The sequence below is a fragment of the Cebus imitator genome, unplaced genomic scaffold, assembly GCF_001604975.1.
Source record: "Cebus imitator isolate Cc_AM_T3 unplaced genomic scaffold, Cebus_imitator-1.0 Scaffold113, whole genome shotgun sequence".
In the NCBI taxonomy this organism is placed as follows: Eukaryota; Metazoa; Chordata; class Mammalia; order Primates; family Cebidae; genus Cebus; species Cebus imitator.
This window is the reverse complement of record NW_016107428.1, coordinates 4,425,872-4,436,480: the sequence shown is the minus strand read 5'-3', so window position 1 is coordinate 4,436,480 and position 10,609 is coordinate 4,425,872.

The window sequence follows — 10,609 nt, the reverse complement described above, 5'->3', positions numbered from 1 at the left end:
TCTACCTCTTTCTTTATTCTATATAGAAAAACACAAATCTATATCTTCCTGAGTTCTGATTCTCTTTCCAAATCTTTTAAAAGACAGATACATTTTTGCATTCATTCTCCTATTCCAACCTCTTCCTCCTAAATCATTTACTATTCAATGTGAAATATCACGTCATCCTTGAATATTCCTCCCTCAGTCCCTTCATTAATAAGTTATATAATTTATTCCTACCTATTCAGAGTCCCTCCCTCCCTTCCTTCGTTCCTTCCTTCCTTCGTTCCTTCGTTCCTTCCTTCCTTCCTTCCTTCCTTCCTTCCTTTCTTCCTTCCTTCCTTCTTTTCTTCTTCTCTCTCTCTCTCTTTCTCTCTTTCTTTAGGAGTCTTACTCTGTCACCCAGGCTGGGAAGCAGTGGTGAGATCTCAGCTCACTGCAACCTCTCACTCCCTAGTTCAAGCGATTCTCCTGCCTCAGCCTCCTGAGTAGCTGGGATTATAGGCATGTGCCACCACACACAGCTAATTTTTATATTTTTAGTAGAGACAGGGTTTCACCATGTTGGCCAAGATGGTCTTGATCCCCTGACCTCGTGATCTGAATGCCTTGGCCTCCCAAAGTGCTGGGATTACAGGCATGAGCCACCACAACCAGTTCCATTTTCTATTTACATTATTATCTGGATGTTTGTAACAAAATTCAGATTGAACATGCTGTTTACACATTTTCCATTTTCAGATTTTATTACTTTCAGATAAACTTTTTAAAGCCCAATATTAGTATTATGCTTCAATACTCAGAAAAAAATCAATAGGTTTTGGTTAGCAATGGTCTAAAATATAGCATAAAACATTTCAAAAAATTTCACCAAATTTCTTTCCCATGACTGAGCTCCAACTATATTTCCACGAAACTGTGTCTCTTCTCTGGACTCAAACTGTTTTGAAGTTTAAAATGCCATTTTTTTTTTTTTTACAAATAATTACATTTTTCCTACCTTCTTTATCACATTTCTGTAACTTCTTCCAAAGAGAGTAATTTTTTCTATACTTTGATTTTATGAATATTTTATAATTTATTTTGTTATAATATCTCCATTTTTATATTATTGTAATGTAGGTAGAATATTTTACTGATATTACTTGATAGTAAGCTTCTGTAAAATATTAACTAGGTTTTTTTGTTCTTATCTGAGTCCACTACAGTAGCCATCAAATACCTTTAATTTCATTGGCATTTGATACATGTGTGCTAAATACACTTTTACTTAATGTTTAAGATACATTTTCTACCATGCTTGATATAAAAAACAGTAAGCACTCTTGGCGTGGAACACATTTAAGAAACTGAAGATATGAATAAATTGTGTAAATTGAATCGAACCTTTGTGTGGAAATTTATCATTCCAAAGACGCATTTATCTTTATTTCTTAATTGACTAAAACTGCTAAAATTTCAGTGTAAAATTTTCTCCTTCAGGCTTTCTGCCAAGTATTATAAATACTCTGCCAAGTATTTAACAAGTAACTATATTAATTATGGATAATTCCAGGCAAATGTGATTGCAAATATTTTAATGTATTTACATTTATGAAGTGGTGACTATATGGTAATTCTAAATAATCACTTTAAAAACACAATTTGTATATTTCCTAAATTTTTCCAAATACATTCTGTAACCATGTCCTAAATCTAAAACTAATTTGAAAATGCATCAGAGAAACAATTTTTATTCCATTGATCTTATTGACAGCCTATTTACAATTGCTTTTGTATCTTAAAATTGAATACAGGAACACTATAAACTACACAAATATGGTCTCCAGGGTTCAGAGAGTTGCTAATATAAAGTGTGTACTGTTAAAATGGCATTGAAGAACTTGTTCTCTTGAAGAACCTGTATATAAGAATAAGATCAATGCCATTTTAACCATATACACCACTTTGTATATAAAATTTAGCCAAAATTATTTTTCAGAGAAGATTGTTCATCCTACTGTTGATTTTTGTGAAAGTTTACTAGTAAAAACTACCCCCCCGCCAAAAGCTATTCTGTTCCTCCAATACATAAAAGACTTAGATATTTTATATTGGAATATAAAAACAAACAAAACAACTATCAGAGAGATCAAGAGATTAGTATAAAAATTGAATATCACGCCATTTGAGGATTTTAAACATACATTCTGATGTCATTTTTACATACACGCAATGACAGGAACTGGAATTGCCAGTGCAACTACCGTGTTTACGTGCCTGTCTGATGTGACTGATTTGTTACCTAGGGTTCCTTCCACCCAGTGTACACATGTATTCTGTACTCAGTATGGCCATTGTTGTAATTCAGTGATCAACTGCTGCTTAGAGTTAGCTTCTTTGCCTCACAGACTGAATGATTCATGGGCTCCAAAGGAACCACCCCACTTGAGATGACCATATGACAAGCATGATATGTTTGCTTCTGCCATTTCCCAGAGTTGATGCTGATGGATATAAATCAATATTTTGTTTCAGTGTTTACCTACAGCACATTTTTCTTCCCTGCCTGATTTTAGTCTGCCCTAATTCTCCACACAGGTTTTATTATCATCTATTCTCTTCCAGTCTCCCACTTAATAAAACCGAATTGCCAGGAGTTTATCTGCAGTATTAATACATTGCATGGCATACATATATGCCTCAGTGCAACGTCCTAAATTTCCTATGCCTAAGATTTATTCTTGTATGATTTTTATAGATTCAGTATTATATTAATCTTTAGCGAATAGCCACAGACATCATACAAGTAACACATGCCCAATAACAAAATATCACTAAAATGGATGTATGAATTTGTAATTTAAGATAACTATAACAGAAGATTAGCTAATTAATATTATACATATATATTCTTAATGTTAAAACTCACTTCCATAAAGTAAATGCTTACTCTGTACAAAAGGAAGTATTTTGAAAGTTACTGAAATTACACGTTTATAAGCTAATCAATATGTAGTAGAAGTAGACCATTTGATCACTAAAATATATATATATCCAAAGAATCTACTTTTATAACACTGTATTAATACTATGCATGAGATGAAAACATTTTAAACAAATCTTTTGAATTTTTAGCAATTATTTATTTCAAAAACTTATCCTTACTACTAAGGATAAAACTACTAATTATTATCCATAATTCTAAATTCATAATTCATCAATGGTGTTAACTTAATTCTAAGTGTGATTATATGAGTAAGATTACATATTATTAAGGTAGGTATGATAAACAATGAAGAAAACAAAATAATCTAAAATTAAGGAAAAACATTATTGAAGAAAGTGGTAGAATAATATAAGCAATCATATTTTTAAAAGTTTAATCAATTATTGTATATTTTAAAATAACTGGAAGAAAGATTTAGAGTGTTCGCAGCACTAAAAATGACAAATGTTTGAGGTGATATATATCCCAATTACCCTGATTTGGTTGCTATACATTGCATACATGTATCAAAATATGTGGATGCCAGAAATATTTGCAATTATTATATATCAATTAAAAATTACAAAACATTAAATGAGCACCTTCCAATGTCAGCTACTAGGTACACAAAGATAAATATACTCTGTAGTATGCTATAGATCTCATATCTGAATGTGAGATCAGGCCTTCATTTAAAAGTGTCAATTCATAGGAGCAGTAACAGAGATGTGTGCAATTATAAATTTACTTAAATTATCAATGATTTGGGAGAGGATGGGGAAGAATCACAGAATAGAAATAATATCTGAATCAGGCTTAAATTTGTGTTCATGATGCACTAGTCTTGAGAAGTGAAAAAATAAGCACCTGGAATGAATAAACACTTGGAGACACAAAGCATTATTTTGTATAGGGAACTCTCTAAATTTTATAATTATAAATTATAAATCTAAAGTATGAGGTACAGAGGGGCTGGACAGACAGAAGGTAGACTGGTAAAAATATGCGGTTGATAAAGGTGAGACATTAAAGGGCAAAATACGTGTATGACATTGATATAATCTCTTAAAATTTAGGAATCCAAAACTGCTATTTCTGTTTAGTGATTCAGCATTTGGAAAAGGTTTATAGACAAAAAGTTGTTGTGATTTATGTAATCACCAAAAAGACTTCTAATCCCAAAGTAGCTTTTAATTAGCCTCTACATGCTAATCCTTCAAAATAATCAATAATTTTATTCATGTTTAAATTAACTTGCATGAAATTGCTTTTCTGCTTGAAAAATTCTCTTCACAAATTGAAATTTACCAGATATAAATTTGTTTGTTATTTTTTTCTGGCACATAAAATTCACTTTTACCATTGCTTTTAGTACAATGGATTTCTTCACTACAAACTTCACTGTAGTTTGATGGAACACCAAGAAACACACTAAAATGTGCCAGAATATGACAACATAAATGAAAGATAATATAATAGGCTACATCCTTAATTTATAAAACATAATATTTCCAATTACTTGAAGAATCTAAACTCACAATTGAATCTAAAAAATAAAATGAAAACTTGTTTTGATAAGATATATCTAAGGTCTAAATAATTGTATGGAAACTTCCCACTACCATTAGCATAAATCATTGAAGTTAACTCTGAGCATTTAACTAGATGCTTAGAAAACTATTTCATAATTACAGTGCCTAAAATTCCAATAAAAATCATTATTTTTGTCCTTTTGACTTAATATACAGCTTTTTAAATTATGTCACTGCATATATCTTGGTATTTGCATTAACATTGCTAACCATTGGTAACCATCAGTGTTACCATTTTCACATATACACCTTCAGCAAAATGTCTGTATTTGCTCATTTTATCCAGTTCTATTTGGAGCTTGTGCTTGGTAAAAATGACTTAACTGAGAAGGCAATGTTATATAAATACTTGTTTTGTGTAATTTTTAATGTAATAACAATATCTTTTTGTTTTACCATTTAAGGGAGTATTCAGAAACTGTTATGGGTGATCTAATTTTTATGTTTATCTGTTTTATGTAATTTTACATAAAATCACTTGATTTTACATAATTAGAATTGAATATTGAGAACCAAATATTTATTTATCACCATGTCTGTTATTTTACCTCAACATTAATGTCTTGTTAGATATTGGTTCTGGAAGTTGCCTATTCCATGAGATGATTAAAATTCAGTTTACATTGCATTGTAATATATTTAAATCCTTAGGGTACAGTTTCTTACGCTTACGATTAGAAAACATTTCCTGGACACACTTTATATCCATTATGTATAGGCTGCGATAGATTTCCAATAAAGGAGGATAAAGCAACCATTAAGCTCATGTGTGTTGAATTTAAAGCAACTGCACTTATTCTAGCTGTAAACCACCACCATTTGTCAAATGTGGATGATGGGCCAGTGTAAATTGCATGTTTAGTGCCCATTAATTACAGTAATTCTATGCTCAAGATTTTTTAGAACAAGCTTATTTAAAATCTTGTAACATAACAAAATCTGTTCACATTGTAACAAGTTTTATCTGTTTTAAATTGGCATATTTGTCACTAAGTTGTGTTTTTCAATAGGCATAATTTACTTCACTTTGTAAACCTTATTTTTTATTAAATTATCAAAATTACATTTAAATTGATTGAAATGTTATAAATAATAATTATATATGTATATATATATGTGTGTATATATATGTATATAATCTTCCCAGGCAAATTTAATATTTGTGCTTTATTTTTGATTTCTGAAACAGTTACTTTAATCAGCAAATTCTAGAGCTTTTGAGGATTATTCCTAAATAATGCAGTGGTATCAAACATAAACTTTTTAATTCCTCATAATGCTACTGCAATTAGCATATTTCTATAGATGCTCAATCTGACGGTAAACCAATTAAGCAGCCTGTTCCAAATCACAGAACAAATGACTGACAGTGTCAGGATTCAAGTCAAATTCTTTTGATTTGTGATTTATTATTTTTAAAAATTTACTCTGTGAACCTGCTTCTTAGAAAAACAACAACAAAAAAATGTGCCTTAAAGTGTATTCAAATCAGCACTAAAGTATCTTCAAGTAAGGTAAAGATTCTAAAATTTTACCATGAATGCTCTGGGTATGTGTAAAGGATTGTTGATGTGGCATCCTGGTTTAATGCTGGAGTTTTCTCTTATAAACTCAAAGATCTATTCACCTTGGTTGTAAGAAACTTTGTTACAAAACAATGAGTAAAGATATCATGATGTAGCATTTGGAACTAGAGAGGAATGAAAGGAAGAAGTGATAAAAGATTAAAAATAACCAAATAGATGCAGTGAAGGAAAAAATTGCTTGAGGTGAGATGTAATTGAATAAAGATGTACATGCTATAGATACGTACTGTCAATGCAAGTTATTGCTTTTTGTGCGATGTCTGCAATAGTTGAAAAGCCACAAACATATAGTAAATATAAGTTTGAATGAAACAAATTCTATACAAAGGTAGTTTTAGTCATTCTGGGTTTATCTGCATTTTAGCAAAGCTTTCCAAGTGCTACAGAGCAACTAGAATTTCAGTTTATCTAATTAATAAAGTCTCATCTTTTGCAAAACTAAAAGCCACCAAATTAAATAAATACAATAATATGGAGTATTTTTCATATTAGTTATTTTCGAAAAATGTAAAACTTTAGCAACATATTCTTTAATGTAATACTGGATATTGTCATATTCAAATCTTGTCATTACTATGTTGTAAATATATCTCAACATAGTAATAACAATATATTTTTGTTTTACCATTTAAGGAGTACTCAGAAACCCTTATGGGTGATCTAATTTTTATGCTTACTTTTATCTTCACAATGTCTTGGAAAACTTGATATAGGTTGACTATTCCTTATCTGAAATGCTTGAGAACAGATGTGTTTTGGATTTAGAGCTTTTTCCAATTTTGGAATAATTGCATTATATTTGGAATATTTGCACCTGTTGAGCATACCCAATCCAAAAACATAAAACCTGAAATGCTTCAATGAGCATTCCCTTTATGCATCATGCTGGCACTCAAAAAGTTTTGAATTTTGGAGCATTTTGGTTTTTCATATTTAGGATGCTAAACCTGTATTATTATCTCCATTTTAAGATAAAGATAAAGAAGCAACGAGATGTCAATAATTATCTCAACCCTACATAAGTGTAGGTGGTAATAGTGTGATTTGAATCCAGGTTTATCTGGCTTCAAAGTTTACCTCTGTTCTTCATTTTGCACTTTTTAAATTGGTATATAATAATTGCTATTTAAGTGTGCAAGTGGTATGCAAATTCTAAATTAAATCATTTTGAATGATTTATTAGATAAGCAATGTGTTTGATGTTCTCTAATATACATGTGCTATTTTCTAGAGAATATAGGGCAATATGCAGGGTTTTTTTATTTTTGAAGGTATTTCAACACAGATTGAAAACTAGGTGGTTAAAAATAAAATAATCTAATATAGATACATTTACATAGAAATAGATCTGATATTAAATGTCGTAAAAGTGTGGGAATAACAGGAAAAGCTTTATTGAGAAATGCTTTAAAGAATGGCCATTAACTTCTTAGACATAAAGAGGATAGTGGGTTTTTCAAAGAAACTTAGTAGGGAAGATGATTATTATGGATATATGAGGAACATGACTGACAAGTAGTAGATGTAAAAGCGTGGAGAACATAAATACTACAAAATAATTTTAACTTTATGTTGTGATGTGTATACATTAACATATTTTTCAAAGATAGATAATAATGATTAAAGAATTAGTAGGCAGTGTTCAGGAGAAATTGTACAGGCAGAGCAAACAGAGAAACTAATTAGAAGGTGTTATGGTTTGAATGTTTGTCTCCTACAAACCTCATGTAAAATTTAGTTGCCAGTGTAATAATATTAAGAGTTGGAATTTTTAAGAGGTTATTAGGCCATGAGAACTTTACCTTCATGGGGTGGGGGTTTTGGTGTCTTTATAAACGAGTTGGTTCTCTTTTGCCCTCTTTCTTTACCTGTCTGCTCTTCTGCAATGTGATGTTCCCCACCATGCTATAATGTGATAAGAAGGCCCTTTTCAGATGCCAGCATTTTTATATAAACACTTTTTTTAAGCTTCTTTAACTTTTATTTTAAGTTCAGGGGTACATGTGTAAGATGTACTGGTTTGTTACATAGGTAAATGTGTGTCACGAAGGTTTGTTGTACAAATTATTTCATCACCCAGGGTATTAAGCATAGTATTCATTGGTTATTTTTCCATATCCTTTCCCTCCTCCCACCCTCAAATAGGCTCCAGTGTGTGTTGTTCCTCTCTATGTGTCCATGTGTTGTTTTGTTTTGTTTTTTGTTTTTTGGGTTTTTTTTTGTTTGTTTTTTGAGACAAAGGAGCCTTGCTCTGTCACCAGGCACCAGACTGGAGTGCAGTGGCGCAATCTCAGCTCACTGCAACTTCTGCCTCCCGGCTTCAAGCAATTGTCATGCCTCAGCCTCCCGAGTAGCTGGGACCACAAGTATGTGCCACCACACCCAGCTAATTTTTGTATTTTTTAGTAGAGATGGGCTTGCACCATGATCTCGATCTCGACCTCGTGATCTGCCTGCTTCGGCCTCCCAATGTGCTAGGATTACAGACGTGAGCCACCATGCCTGGCCATTTGTCCATGTGTTTTAATCATTTAGCTCTGACTTATAGGTGAGAACATATGGTATCCTGTTATCTGTTCCTGCATTAGTTTCCTAAGGGTAATGGCCTGCAGCTCCATCCACGTCTCTACAAAGAACATGATCTCATGCTTTCTTATGACTGTGTAGTATTCCATGGTGTACATGAACCACATTGTTTTTAACCATTCTATCATTGATAGGCATTTGAATTGATTCCATGTCTTTACTATTGTGAATAGTACTGCAATGAACATATGCATGAATGTGTCTTTATAATGTGTCTTTTGGGTATATTCCCAGTAAAAGGATTGCTGGGTTGAATGGTATTTCTGACTTTAGGTAATTGAGGAATCACCACACTGTCATCCACAATGATTGAACTAATTTACAACCCCACAAATATCTAAAAATATTTCTTCTATGCCACAACCTCACTAGCATCTGTTATTTATTGAGTTTTTAATAGTAGCCATTCTGACTGGTGTGAGATGGTATCTCACTATTGTTCTAATTGGCATGTTGCTAATGATCTGTGATGTTATTTTTTCACATGACTGCTGGCTACATGTATGTTTTCTTTTGAGATGTATCTGTTCATGTTCATGTCTTTTGCCCACTTTTAAATAGAAATGTCTGTTAGTCCATTCTCATGCCTCTATAAAAAAATACATGAGACCCAGTAATTTATAAAGAAAAGAAGTTTGATTGACTCACAGTTCCACATGGCTGGGAAGGCCTCAGTGAATGTACAATCATGAAAGTGAAGAAAGTCACCTACTTCACGGGCAACATTATGGTTCTAATGGAGAAGTGTAGGGAGGAGAAGTGCAGAGCAAAGGGGAAGAAAGTGTCTGATAAAACTACTAGATCTCATGAGAACTCATTATCATGAGAACTGCCTGGGGAAACCAACCCCATGATCTAATCAGCTCTCGCAAAACTAATAATAAAGACATACCTGAGACTGGGTAATTTATAAAGGAAAGAGGTTTAATTGACTCATGGTCCAGCATGGCTAGGGAGGCCTCAAGGCACTTACAATCATGGGGGAAGTCACCTCTTCACAAGATGGCAGGAAATAGAGTGGGTGCCAGCAGGGGAAATGCCAGATGTTTGTAAAGCCATCAGATCTTAAGAGAACTCACTCAGTATAATAAGAACAGCATGGGGGAACTGCCCCACCATCTAATCACCTCCTCCAAGGTTTATGACCCAACACATGGGGATTACAATTCAGATTACAATTCAAGATAAAATTATGAGTGAGAACACAGCCAAACCACATGATTCTGTCCCCTGGTCTCTCCCAAATCTCAGGTCCTTACATTGTAGAACACAATCATGTGTTCCCACCCAACAGTTTCCCAAAATCTTAACTCATTCCAGTATTAATTCATGCATCCATGTCCAAAATCTTATCTGAGACAAGGCAAATCTCACCTGCCTATGAGCCTATAAAATCAAAAGCAAGTTAGTTACTTCCTAGATCCAATGGGGGTATAGGAATTGGATAATTACACCCATTCCAAATAGGAGAAACTGGCCAAAACAAAGGAGCTACAGGCCCCATGCAAGTTTGATATTTAATAGAAGAGTTATTAAACCTTAAAGTGTCAAAATGATCTCATTTGACTCCATATCTCACATTCAGCTTGCGGTGTTACAAGAGATGGGTTCCCACAGCACTGGACGGCTCCACCTCTATGGCTTTTCAGGGTACAATTTCTAACCCCCACCAACTGCTTTCCCAGGCTGTCATTGAGTGTCTGTGACTTTTCTAGGCACACAATACAAGCTGTCAATGGATCTACCATTCTGGGGTTTGGAGCATGGTGGTCCTCTTCTCATAGCTCTGCTAGGCAGTGCTCTAGTGGGGACTCAGTGTGGGGGCTCCAACCCCACATTTTCCTTTAGTGCTGCCCTAGCAGAGGTTCTCCATAAGGCTGTGCTCTTGCAGAAAA